Genomic DNA, 13,200 nt, shown 5'->3' with positions numbered 1-13,200 from the left:
ACCAGATGCTTCAACATGATTTAAACATAACAAAATGCGTATTGTTATACCACAATGAATAATAACGGTCCTACATCCTACATCGATACTTATATTTTGACATTGCAAAAGGTCATGTTGTTTTCTCACTGTCTATGCCATCTTCATTCATGTTTAAATAATCCATTGGATGTATATGATCCAGGAAAACACGATTTACTCATTTTTGATTGGATTGTGCGTAATCTAAGACCAGTACGTTGTCTTTTGTTAGTTGTTTGTTAGTGCTAATTTGACATCTGATGTTTCAATATAAGATTTGGTACAATGTGGATTGATTGCAAATGATAAAGTTATCTACAAAAAAGTAAAAGAGAACTAAAGTCCTTTCAAAATGTTTCAGTTTTTGCTAATGGTAAAAAAAAGTAAAAATTCAAAAATACCGAACTCCAAAGAAAATTCAAATAGGAAAGTCCGTAAACAAATGGCAAAATCAAAAGCTCAAACACATCAAACGAATGGATAACAACTGTCATATTCCTTACTTTTTATGAAGAAAATGGTGTATTAAACCTCGTTTTATAGCTAGCTACTTTTTGGACTTGTATGACAGTCGCATAAAATTCCATTATATTGACAACAATGTGTGAACAAACCAAACAGATCAGAAACGTATAAATCAGATTTGAAGCCAGATGGAATGCGTACTATATATATATGCTGCAACGTTATAATGTAACAGATTTAGGTATATTATGTTACGGTGTAGATTCGTGTATCGTTTTGTTTGGGGTTATTAGAGTCCTGCAAGGTTGTTTCTTGCTTGAATGTATTTATTTCAATTAGGATTGACGTTTTAGGCGTTATTAAACTAAACTATGCTGTCTCGTATTGATAATAAGGATTACAATTAATATACCACTACCTCTTCCTAGATTTAAAGGTATTTATTCTAGGTATAGACTTTGTTTATTATCTTATTTTCATGTTATAGTGTTCTTGTTTTTGACTTCGTAAGTTATTAACCTTTACTGTTTATTCCATGTTTTGGTAATTTTTGTTTTGCCCGGCTCGGTACTTATTTATTTATGCATCCTGCCAATGTGTTTTGTGCTGTGGTCATTTTTCGAATTCTTGTCTTTCATGTTTGCTTATATGATTTGTAAATATGGCATTTTGACATATTTGTTTGTTTTTATAGTGATTGTGATTATAATACAATGTTGACTGTTGTACCCCTATTTTTGACATTTTTACCTATTACGTCGGTTGGTTTTGTTCATTCATTGTTGTCAATATAATGGAATTTTATGGGACTGTCATACAAGTAAGATGTTTAACTAGCTATAAAACCAGGTGTTATCCACCATTTGTTACAAGAAAAAATACCTGGCGCAAGTCAGGAATATGACAGTTGTTTTCCATTCGTTTGATGTGTTTGAGCTTTTGATTTTGCCATTTGATAAGGGACTTTCCTATTTGAATTTTCCTAGAAGTTCGGTATTTTTGTTTTAATTTTACTCTTTTTTTTAAGATGTTTACACACTTCAGTCAATAACATATTTCCCTTATTTGAAAATTGGAAGTATACAAGCGGTGTAAATGTATTGTTGTGAGACAGACTAGTTATTTTTTTAGGACTGCAAACTAAATCCCTAAATAAATAGTTAAAATATTGTTTTCATGGAACATATGAAGGAACACATCGCGGTTAATCAGTATTGATTAAAATGCGAGAGTAAACCTTTGATATGTAAACGCCAAACAAAAATAAATAATTACATTAGATGTATGTTTCATTATAATACGTTATTTTGATTGGCTAACAACAATCTCGTGTCATTCCTAAACTAACCCTCATTTCAATATGAATTGTAACATTCATGATGACACACGTTTCCAGAATAAAGTGCACAGGTAAATAAAAGAAAACTTGATAGTAATAGTGGTTTCATGATCATAGCGAAAAAATGTAATTATGAGTATTGAATGCATATTTTAGTATTTTCATAGGGTTGTAAAAGCGTTGACCGTTTGCACATTTTTATAATGAGGTCCGGCTCGCTTCATACAATATGTACTTCGGTCAACGCTTGTATATCCCAATGAAGCTACAAAAAAAGTTATTCAATTATAAAATAAAATTTTAAAAAAAGTAGTATAAATGATCAAAGTCTTGAAGAGTCCCCTGTTGTTTCTTTTTGAATGTTCTTGCGTTAGCATTTTTTATACTTTCCATTGAATGCAGTACAACAACTATAACAAGTCAGAAACATGACAGTTGTTATCCATTCGTTTCATGTGTTGGAGCTTTTGATTTTGCCATTTGATTAGTGACTTTCCGTTTTGAATTTTCCTCGGAGTTCGGTATTTTTGTTATTTTACATTTTGCTGATGATATTCCAATTACCTACCTTAAACAAAAGAGTCATACTAATTATAAAAAGATTAAAGCGATTCCATAAAAAACCACAAGCGTCATCATTCTTTGTGATATTAATTCTCTAGGAAAGAAGAATGTTTTTTGTTTTTTTAATCTTTTTCGTCGTTAATAATGAAGATATAAATGACAGATTCTTTGTGTTGCTGTTAATTCTAATTTCTTAAGTGCGTTATTTCAAATGATTATCATTTGCATTTAAATTAAATTTTGACTTAACATTTGTCTAAAGTTCTTATTGCCATTCTAATTGCCTTAGAAAATATTGTGATGGCTGTCACTTAGATGTGGATTCAGAAAATATGTAATGATATTGTAAAAGTCTTCAATCACAATCTTAAAACTTTTGCCATGATATTAAAACCTTTTATACTGCACTCGTTCTATTTGAGCAGTCAAAATGCGTTGACTGTATATTTCTATGCCATATACAGTCACTAACCTGATATCACTTTTCCTCATGAATATTTAAATAGAAATTGTCGAAATTATATTTAATTATTCATACGACCTTTTCAACCTGTTCTTGTTTCCAATGTAAACAACGATGCGTTTAACGACTCAAACTTGTTTCTTTTGCAATTTTTCGGAAAACATATTTCACTTATTAATATTTTTTTGTTTGCAACCTATAAATCATTATGTTTTATCTTTATTGTTGATAGTTTAGTCTGCAACGAATTCGTTCACCATTGATTGCGGTAAGGATGTACATTTCATCGTGTTTTATATTTCTCCGTTTGTGTGATATGAGGCCTTTTTAAAAGGGGGATTTTCCCAATATTTAAATCAAATAAATAACATTAACACAATAAACAACAATTGAAAATGGTGTTTTTAAAGATTGCAGTATAAAGACAATAATAGTGCATTGACTTGATATATCAACGATATAAGGATTCGGCCCGAAACGGGGAAAATACTCGGCACAGCCTCGCATTTCCCCGTTTCTAAGCCTCATCCTTATATCGTTGATATGTCAAGTCAATGCACTATTATTGTCTATGAATGTTTCTATGCTTTACACTACTATTGCAAATGTTCCTGTAGAAAGGTTTTCATATCTAATTAAATGGTCTTTTGAATAATCTCATTGCAAATTCATTTGCTGTAACTGGTTTAAAACCTTTTTCTGTAACGAAAAAGGAAAGTAGGCTAGATACGATTACTGGAAATGTGAAGATATGATTGAATCTTTGAATTTTCTCCTGGACAACACATATGTACGTTTCAGCGATACAGTGTTTCGACATGTAGTAGGTATTCCTATGGGCAATAATTGCGACTCTTTAATAACATACTCATTCCTGTATTGCTATGAATCTCGGTTTATGACCAAACTCAGTAAAGACCCGTCATTGTTACATTTGGTTGATACATTCAACAACACCCATCGTTATCTTGATGATATGTGTTTGTTAAATAATCCAGAGTTCTTTAAATATACTACCGAAATTTACCCAAAGGATTTAACATAGACAGCAGCAGTTGTCCATTTTTAGATTTAAACATTTCAATTTCTGATGAGAAACTCCATACTAAAATTTCCGACAAAAGAGATGATTTTTCCTTCCCTATTGTTAGTCTTTAGACGGCGATGTTCCTATGGCTCCATCATACGGTGTTTATATATCCAAACGCGTTCGTTATGCCCGTGTGAGTAGTGATGTCATAGATTTTAACGAACGTAATCAATGCATAACTGGTAAATTATGAAGTCATTACCATAAATTGCTTATAACTTTTACTAATTTCTTTCATAGATACAAAGACTTGATTAGTAAATTTGGCTATATCTGTAGAACACTTATTGAAAACGGGATTTCACATCATAAATTTTACGGTAATATTGTACTTTAAGCGTGGAAATCACTATGTGATCCGAGTAAACTCGTCGAACCTTTACAGTCGTTCTATAGTTAGTGTGACAAGTCTTCCTAGTAGTCGTATAGAAAGACTACAAACATAACGTAAATTGTTAGACAATATCGAACTCTTCATACATGTTTTCTAATCCATAATAAATTGTTAAGCATGAGTTAACATAAACAAAACATACAAGGTCTTACGTGTCATCTTTTTAATTTCCAATTCCAGTTCCAACTTTCAGTCGATCAGCTCGGTCCACCTATTTTGCAGAATCTACATATTACATAGATGTTTTATTTGGTCACGTCTTAAATATGCATGAAATATGCCACTGGTCAATAGGCAAGCAACAACAAATCAATCACAGTAATGAAAAGGTACTATCTCCCATCACCAAAATATAAGTAAACATATGCAGGTGATAGCATAAAGAAAACAATTCAAACGAAACAGTGTGTGTTCCTTCGGATAGTATACATTAAACAAATTTCATGTATTGATTTTTTAAAGCCTGATTTACCAATGAAAACCAAGAACGGTTTTCAAACTGACTCTTGTTCGATCTGCGTATATTTAAATGCAAATCACCATAGTATTTTTCATTTATTTTGATCTGTGAAGATGATGGAATGTATAATACATAAATTAATTCTACTTTTGGTCTTCTTGGTTTAGTTAATCTTGATACATGGTGAGTTCTTTGTACTAAAAAGATAAAAAAAAACAAAAAAAAAAAAACATATACAACCAATCGCAAAAAATATTTTGTTTTAATTGTTCAGTTTTAAAGCGTATTTCTTTACTTTTTGTACTGAAAGTTTAAAGCGTTTGAAATGTTTGTATTTTTAGAAAAAGCAACGAAATAAGTCTCGCATAATATAGAACGCATATTGTAATTCTGATCGCATTCTACATACATAAATGCATAATTTTATGGTACTATATGAACATTTTGTGCCTGTAGACTAACAAAAAACAACAATAAATGACACCATGATTTCTAAACTATGGAATTTTTGTGTTCACCAGGATAAGCCAAAAAAATATGAAAGTTTTACTGAATATTGTGGTGCATTAAATGTATGCAAATTCATTTATTCCATTATACTGTGATGAGATTTGTGAAGTAATAAATTAGAACGACATTAAGGTAACGAAATTTTCGCTATTTTTAATGATTGTTTTAACCTTGGGGTTGTTTTAGCTTATAATTACAGAAAATTAGTACACAAATACGCTACAGTAGTTTATATCTATACTTCTTGACAGTTGTATGATTTTTAGGAAAAGTACAGATATATGCAATTTGTGTTTATAGTTCAAACATTAAAAAAAAACTTGTAATATTATGAATACTTGAGGCATGGAGTTTTCACTTCGTAAATACAGATGTTTCACAGACAACGCTTCTTTTCGGCAGACATTTAAAATTCATAGATATTTTGTTTTGTTCCAAGATATGATCTGTCTGCTATATCTGGTAGAGACACACTGTAACCAGTATAAATACTCATGGATAGCGGCAAATTTTAATTCTGATTAAGACCCACAGTGAGATGAGGGGTAGTGAAAATTTTAGTATAAGTTTGAACTCTTAGTAGTTCGATGTATATAAATGTTGAAAATATGCCATACAGCTTAATATTCTGACCTATGAAAACAATTTTAGTGCATAAAAACTTTTTATTCTAGGATATAAATTTTTACGAAACTCCATAGGAAATGTGGTACAATTTTAGCCGGAATAGGAGTTACTATGGGAAATTGCATTGTCTATATTTTCAGAAGTGCAACCTAGAGATATAATTTTAAGCAATTGCTTTATAATGAATAAAATTGAGAAAGGAAATGGGGAATGTGTCAAAGCGACAACAATCCGACCATAGAGCAGACAACAGCCGAAGGCCACTAATGGGTCTTCAATGTAGCGAATATTTCCGCACCCGTAGGTGTCCTTCAGCTGGCCCCTAAAAATATGTATACTAGTACAGTGATAATGGACGTCATACTAAACTCCGAATTATACACAAGAAACTAAAATTAAAAATCATACAAGACTAACAAAGGCCAGAGGCTCCTGACTTGGGACAGGCTCAAAATTGCGGCGGGGTTAAACATGTTTATGAGATCTCAACCCTCCCCTATACATCTAGCCAATGTAGAAAAGTAAACGCATAAAAATACGCACATTAAAATTCAGTTCAAGAGAAGTCCGAGTCCGATGTCAAAAGATGTAACAAAAGAAAATAAATAAAATGACAATAATACATAAATAACAACAGACTACTAGCAGTTAACTGACATGCCAGCTCCAAACAAATTTTTATTCTAGATTATTTATCATCACAATACTGTACTATACTGATATGGACACCATACGGTTCAAAAGTCATTAAAATTGTGTTCAATAGATGTTGATGAAAAAGATTGCATGGGATATTGTGCCTTTACATTTCATAAATTAGTTTTTGTTCATTTAAGAACGTCTTTTGAAAATCCGTAATCTCATGGCGCCGATGAAGATTCAAATTCTATATTACATTGTATGTGCTAGGAACTTCCTCCAGAAAACCTCTTCAAACTGCATTTGCTCGCGTCATATCTGTCATTGTAACGTTATTTGGTTGAGTATTAAGGATCGTAGAACATATCATATAATAAGACTTCAAGTAGTTACAGTTTGTACCTATTTTTGGTTACGAGACATGCAAATACAAAATGCAAAATAACTATAGTGTTCTTTTTCCAGTACAATTGATTAACGGATCACTTTTTTTTTATAACAGAAAATTGAAACTTTAATGAATAAAAAAGTATTCAAACAGCCTAATTGCAACATTTTCAGGATCAAATAATGTTGGTTTGAGTGTCTCACTCAAAACGTGTATGGAAGAGGTTTTCTGGAATAAATGATCATTCATGAATACAATAAACTACATGTACATGCAAACAAATACAATTATTTCTATAATCTGTCGTTCATTTACCACGTCTTAATTTAGCGATCACCCTTAAAACTTAATACAGGCATCTGTTTATTATAAACGATTGTATGGTAACTCTAGATGTCTTGATTATTTTGTATTGTTGGTAATTTGGTTCATCAAAGTTTAACTTACATCATCTTTTCAAACCCCAAGAGTTGACTTCTCCAAAACAAAAGAAAACCCCTGCAAAGTAGAGCATCCGTTAATATGTGCGGGATGTACAAATACGCAGTCGAAATGGGGACGCTAGATCTGATGTCTCGAGTAACAAGTGTCACATTCTCGTCTCTTAGAAAGCCTTTGGGGCAACTTTTTTTGGGAGATTCGTACGTGACCCGTTCAAGGTCTAACATTTCGATTTTTTCAATTGGCAGACAAATAAATTAACCGACCTTCAAATTCATACGTGTCATCCCATCTTCTAGAGCTACCTAGTATATTTAGTTGTAAATTGTTTCTGGCCCTGAATATGTTTGAACTGGGTGACTTATCAATTTTATTAATTGTTTATTTGCGTTGGTCTTTAATATACATGTAAAATGTGTCACTGGACGTCAATCTATCAACTAATCCATGTAGTTATATATCCGATTGTGCTTTACACACCAAGTACTACAACATAGATGCCAAAGTAAGTAATGTTTGCCTCATGTGAATGAGGATATTTTCATCTACTTTTCAGTGATCTCTTTGCTATTTCGTATATATATATAAAAAGGAAGATGTCGCTTAAGAAAAAAATAATACAATGGAGGAGCTTTATTTAGAAGGGTTTGTTTCAATCGGAAAGGGTAGTCGACTCCTTTTAGTAGTTATTGTTATTCAGTTCAAAACTACGAACTGCAACAGATAAAGAAAACATTTAAAAATCAAATAAAAGTCACATGGCTGAAACTGTCAGTCTTTAATGACGATTTTTACCCATTTCTTGTAGTTTCGGCTTAAATGATTTCAGAGCAAAAAAGTCTGAAACAGCAAGATATTATCTACTAATATGTAAACGGCCGAAATCGTAAGTTGATACCTTATAGAAATTATTATCCTTAAAGGAAATTTTATTCGTGCAAAGAGAATCTTGAAACATCAAATATCGGTAAAATACAGGAAGCAAGATCTGTAAATTATTCAACATGACTGCGATCGTAATTCGTTTCGATTAAGTCGTTGCCTTTCATTGCCGATTTCCCCCAGTTCTACTCCCCTTCCCCTAGTTTGGAAACAATGTATATTCTCACTGTCTCACATTACTTTTTAAATGGAGGTTAAGTAAACGTCATAAATAGTATTTCAAAAATCCGACAAGACGTTTGGCCTCTATTTACAGATATTGAGTTAAATAAATGGGCGATGATAATAGTTAAGTGCAAATATGTACATTGAATATGTCAATTGAGTACGTAGATTTGTAAATAAATTAAACGTTGTAAAAAAAACTTTCTAGATTGTTAAGGCATCTATCAACCGTATTGAGTGATATGTACGATTGTAGACTACGTCATCTTAAAACAATACAAAAAGAAAGGACAAATGCGTAAGGAAAAGCTGAACTATGACTAGCAGAATGAAATTAAACGTCAGTAGATCTTCTTGTATTACGATTTAATTATGACCCAATTGGGCTTCAAACATCATATAATAAATCAATCCCATTTTCTGTCGGTTGACGCTATCGAACCTTTCCACATTTGCATTTTAACATTTGTCCGATAGATAAACCGAACTAATTTTTTATGCTATATGTAGAGAAATCAGAAACATTCAATTTCAGATTAAACCAAATCGATCTTTTAGATATTAATCAAAACAGATTATGTTAATTAAAATCTGTAAATCTCTCTCTTTAAAATAAATTCAAACTTATCAAAATTGAGGACATCGTTTAGAGTCAATTAACCACTAAAGACTAAAAACTATATAAGTCATTTAATGAAGCTCAATGATTCATTACTCTTTTAATGTCCAGTCGCAAATATGTCATGCATATTAAGGACGAAAGGCAAAGTGGGTTCACCCAGAACAAACGTTGAAAAATTTAAGACCCTTAAAGAAGATCTTACATTGTAAAAAGGTGCAAAAATATGCCCTACAAGAATAAGGTCGAACCTTTAAGTATATTGTGAGGTCAGCTATTTGTCTTTAATTGGAAATTTTCCATCCAATGCACTTTTATTCTTTAAAATTGTAATGATGGTATTCTGCTTGCCTTTTTTCAATGCTAGTTAGAACCCCCTGATTCTACCTGCACTCAATGCGCTATTCCCTGTAAAGGTGCACTCAATATAAATTTTTACGCGGTCCTGCTTTTCCATCAAGACTACAAAATATCAAAGAAAATCCTAACATGTGTTTCTTTCATATCTTATTAACGTACCTAGTTCTTAGTCTTAGTTGTGATCAACAATTATAAATATAATAATGAAAGAATTAACATAGAGGAAAAAACATGAGTCGAAACAAAAAGCTACACGATGGCAAAACGAACAAGATAAAAGAAATCACACTATGGGAACAACACTCAGTGTTGGTCTGTTATTGTCAACTGTTGTGTTGTTAAAATCCTTTTTATGGGTCAGTTATGAATAGCATTCGATGGTGTCACAACCGTGAAAAGACCAAAAAAGTGCAATCCGTTAAATAGGTATGCAAAGCTTACCATTCATAACACTTTGTTTAATAACATATTTGTTTAAAATGATTCCTTTGTTTATAGTATATACATAGTCTGTATATAACACATGTTAGAACACAGTTTTAAAGGCTTGTCGTAATATGCCCATAGTGTACAGAAACATCCCGAATGACTTTCTTATGATAATTGTAATGTTTAACTAAAACCTAACACATATGATTCAGGCACTGGGTCAAGACTATTAGTCCTTAGGGTTATCATATAGTCAGTAGTCATTTATTTGGTACTGACATGATTTTTACAAATGTTCCCTGTGTTGGTCATTTGAAAAAAATTAAGTAACGTTCCGACTTACGTTAACGTTAAGTTAGCCGTAGACAATTTTAGCCAAGTTTTTTTTAGATGCCTTTTGGTCATATGATTCTGCATAGCACATGTTTATGTCTTATTTGTGCGTTGGCTTCCAATTGTTTTGGTTAGGGTTTTCATTGTGAAGTTAATCCAGAAAAGCGCTTTGGACGCGCGAAATCAATAAAGTGTTATTTTCATTTAATCAATTATACATGTTATAACCGTACATTTATATTTTACAGGAAAAATTGCGATCGAATCTACTACAGACTTACCAACTTCTAAATTGAAAACAGGGGATACAACTACATCAAAACCTAAATCAAAGAATCGGCAAGTGTCATTCGATTCGACTTCCCAGCCCCAAGCACCTTTCACTGAATATCTTCAAATGAATAAATCTATATCCAACACAAAAGCGAAGATGCTGCAACAAAAGCATATATCAATTAAGCAACTAACTTGAAATTTATAAATCCCGAAGTTTCGACCTCTACTATGGAAACAATCAAATGCTCACAGTCTCATAAATGCATTTGCCAGAAAGGAATGAATGGCCAATTTACCAGAAAACCAGGATATCTACATTACAAAACTTTCTGACTATATTTGGTTAAAAAGATGTGTATTGCAACCTATGCTTGATTCTGGTATGGTGAAAGTTTCAGATTGTCCGTATCAGTGTAATAGCTCACCAAAAGGAGGCACGACACCTCAAGAATATGACGTGTTTGCATGTGTAAGTTGCCCTTAAGCATTGAAAATGAATGTCCCTTGTATGCTGTGGGTCACCTATTTCTAGCAGTTTAAGGATTAGATAACACGCATTATAACTGTCGAACTTGCATGGTATGTTGTAAAACAAAAACATTATAAGAGAAACATTTGCAATATACTTGACATTACATTCTGTATAAAACGTGTCTTTTATATTTTAAAATACCATTTGCATTTATTTTTTTGTTTAATGTCTGTTTGTGTTTCTCATCCAATTTTGTCAATATAACGAAAGAATAAACAACTGTAATACAAGTGGGAGGTTTAGTTAGCTATACACTCAGGTTTAACATATCATTTTCTTCATAAAATGCCTGTACCAAGTAATGAAAATGGTGGTTGTTTTCAATTCGTTCTGTTGGGTGATAACTCGTGTTGGATTTTGTCAGTTTTATATAGACTTCATCCTTTTTAAATTTTCCTTGCAATTTAGTATTTTTGTAATACTTTTTTATACACTAAGCTTAGTAGGCTTTTATTTGCACAAACATATATGTGTATTTGGAGTTATCCAATGACCCTTTTTTCACAGCCACTTCACCAGTACTTTGAGAATGAATTAATATGATCATTACAAGAGAGTCGAAGGATACCAAAGGGACATTCAAACTCATATTAGCTTTGAATTAGCTGTCAGTACTGCGAGTACTCTCAGATCTGTAATTAGTGTCTACTTGATGTTGGGTGTACAAGTACCCGGCAACGTCTACTCTATTCCTATTTGTATCCATCTGATGAGTTAAGCCTTTTTCAAATGATTTTTATAGTTTGTTCTTATGTTGTACTGTTACACATCATTTTAATAAGCTTTGGATTTTCAAATATTATAGCCTCGGGCATCACTGAAGTGACATTGGTTGTCGACATGCGCATCTGGTTCAGCAAAATTGGTACCGTTTATGTTATCACTACCACTGGGTCGATGCCTCTGGTGGACTGATTGTCCCCGAGGCTACCACCAGCCCAGTAGCCTGTACTTCGGTACTGGCAGGAAAATACGGATATATTGTTATAAAATTTGCTGATGCAAAATTTTGTAAATTATTTTAAATTAAGGAATACATCTCCCTCATAGAAAGCTCTGATCCCTTGCCCGGCTTTGGCTACTAGTATACATTTTTGTCCTTTTTGGTTTGTAACTATTCATCTTTTTAGTAAACTTTCGATTTTCAAATATTTTGGCTTCGAGCATCACTGAAGAAACATTGGTTGTCGAAATGCGCATCTGGTGCAGCAACATTGGTACCGTTTATGTTATTACACCACTGTCCCAGGTTAGTAAAGGGTTTGGCGCCCGCTAACATGTTTAACCCCGCCACATTTTGTATGTGTCTGTCCCAAGTCATGAGCATGTAATTCAGTGGGTGTCGTTTGTTGCTGTGTTACATATGTGTTTTTCGTTCATTATTTTTTACATAAATTAGGCCGTTAGTTTTCTCGTTTGAATTGTTTTTCATCTATCATATTGGGCCCTTCTATAGCTGACTATGCGGTATGGGACACAAAAGACAACATAGAAAACAAAAGACTGAGCAACACGAACCCACCAACACTAGGTTGATCTCAGATGCTCAGGAAGGGATAAGCAGATCCTGCTTCACGTGTGGCAGCTGTCGTGTTTTTCTAAATATCTGTCATTGAATTCATCCAACGAAGAAGTATAGGAAATTGAAATGCCTTCTTAACAACCCCACTTTTGTTCACAGTTATATCCATTAACATACATGTTGTGGTTGGTTTTTTTTGCCATACAAAAATCTAAGCGACGAAAATTACTTTTCAGATAAAATAATAACAAATGAATAACCTTGTTCTATGTTTTTCTTAACTTTGATTTCTTGTTTATCTATTTAATGTACTTTCCTTCCATTCTTATGTTTCACATAGTCATGCAATCTGTATCTAGGAGTCTAAGTTGTCAGCAAGTTTTGTGTTCAACTCATCAATACTACATGTATATGTATGACATCAATTCTATTCATTTAAAATACATTCGTTTTGTCATTATTTTGCACACTAAAAGAAATTCGAGAACTTCCAAAAATGAACGTATATTTAAATTTCAAAATTGAGACTTTACAATTCAATCTGTTTACGTTTTATGTTACCCTTATGACGAAATACTGATTTCATCATATAATGCAATGGGAACCACACAATTTGTTTTT

Source organism: Mytilus trossulus, chromosome 6 (assembly GCF_036588685.1).
Source record: "Mytilus trossulus isolate FHL-02 chromosome 6, PNRI_Mtr1.1.1.hap1, whole genome shotgun sequence".
Taxonomy (NCBI): Eukaryota; Metazoa; Mollusca; class Bivalvia; order Mytilida; family Mytilidae; genus Mytilus; species Mytilus trossulus.
Note: the sequence above shows the minus strand (reverse complement) of the source record.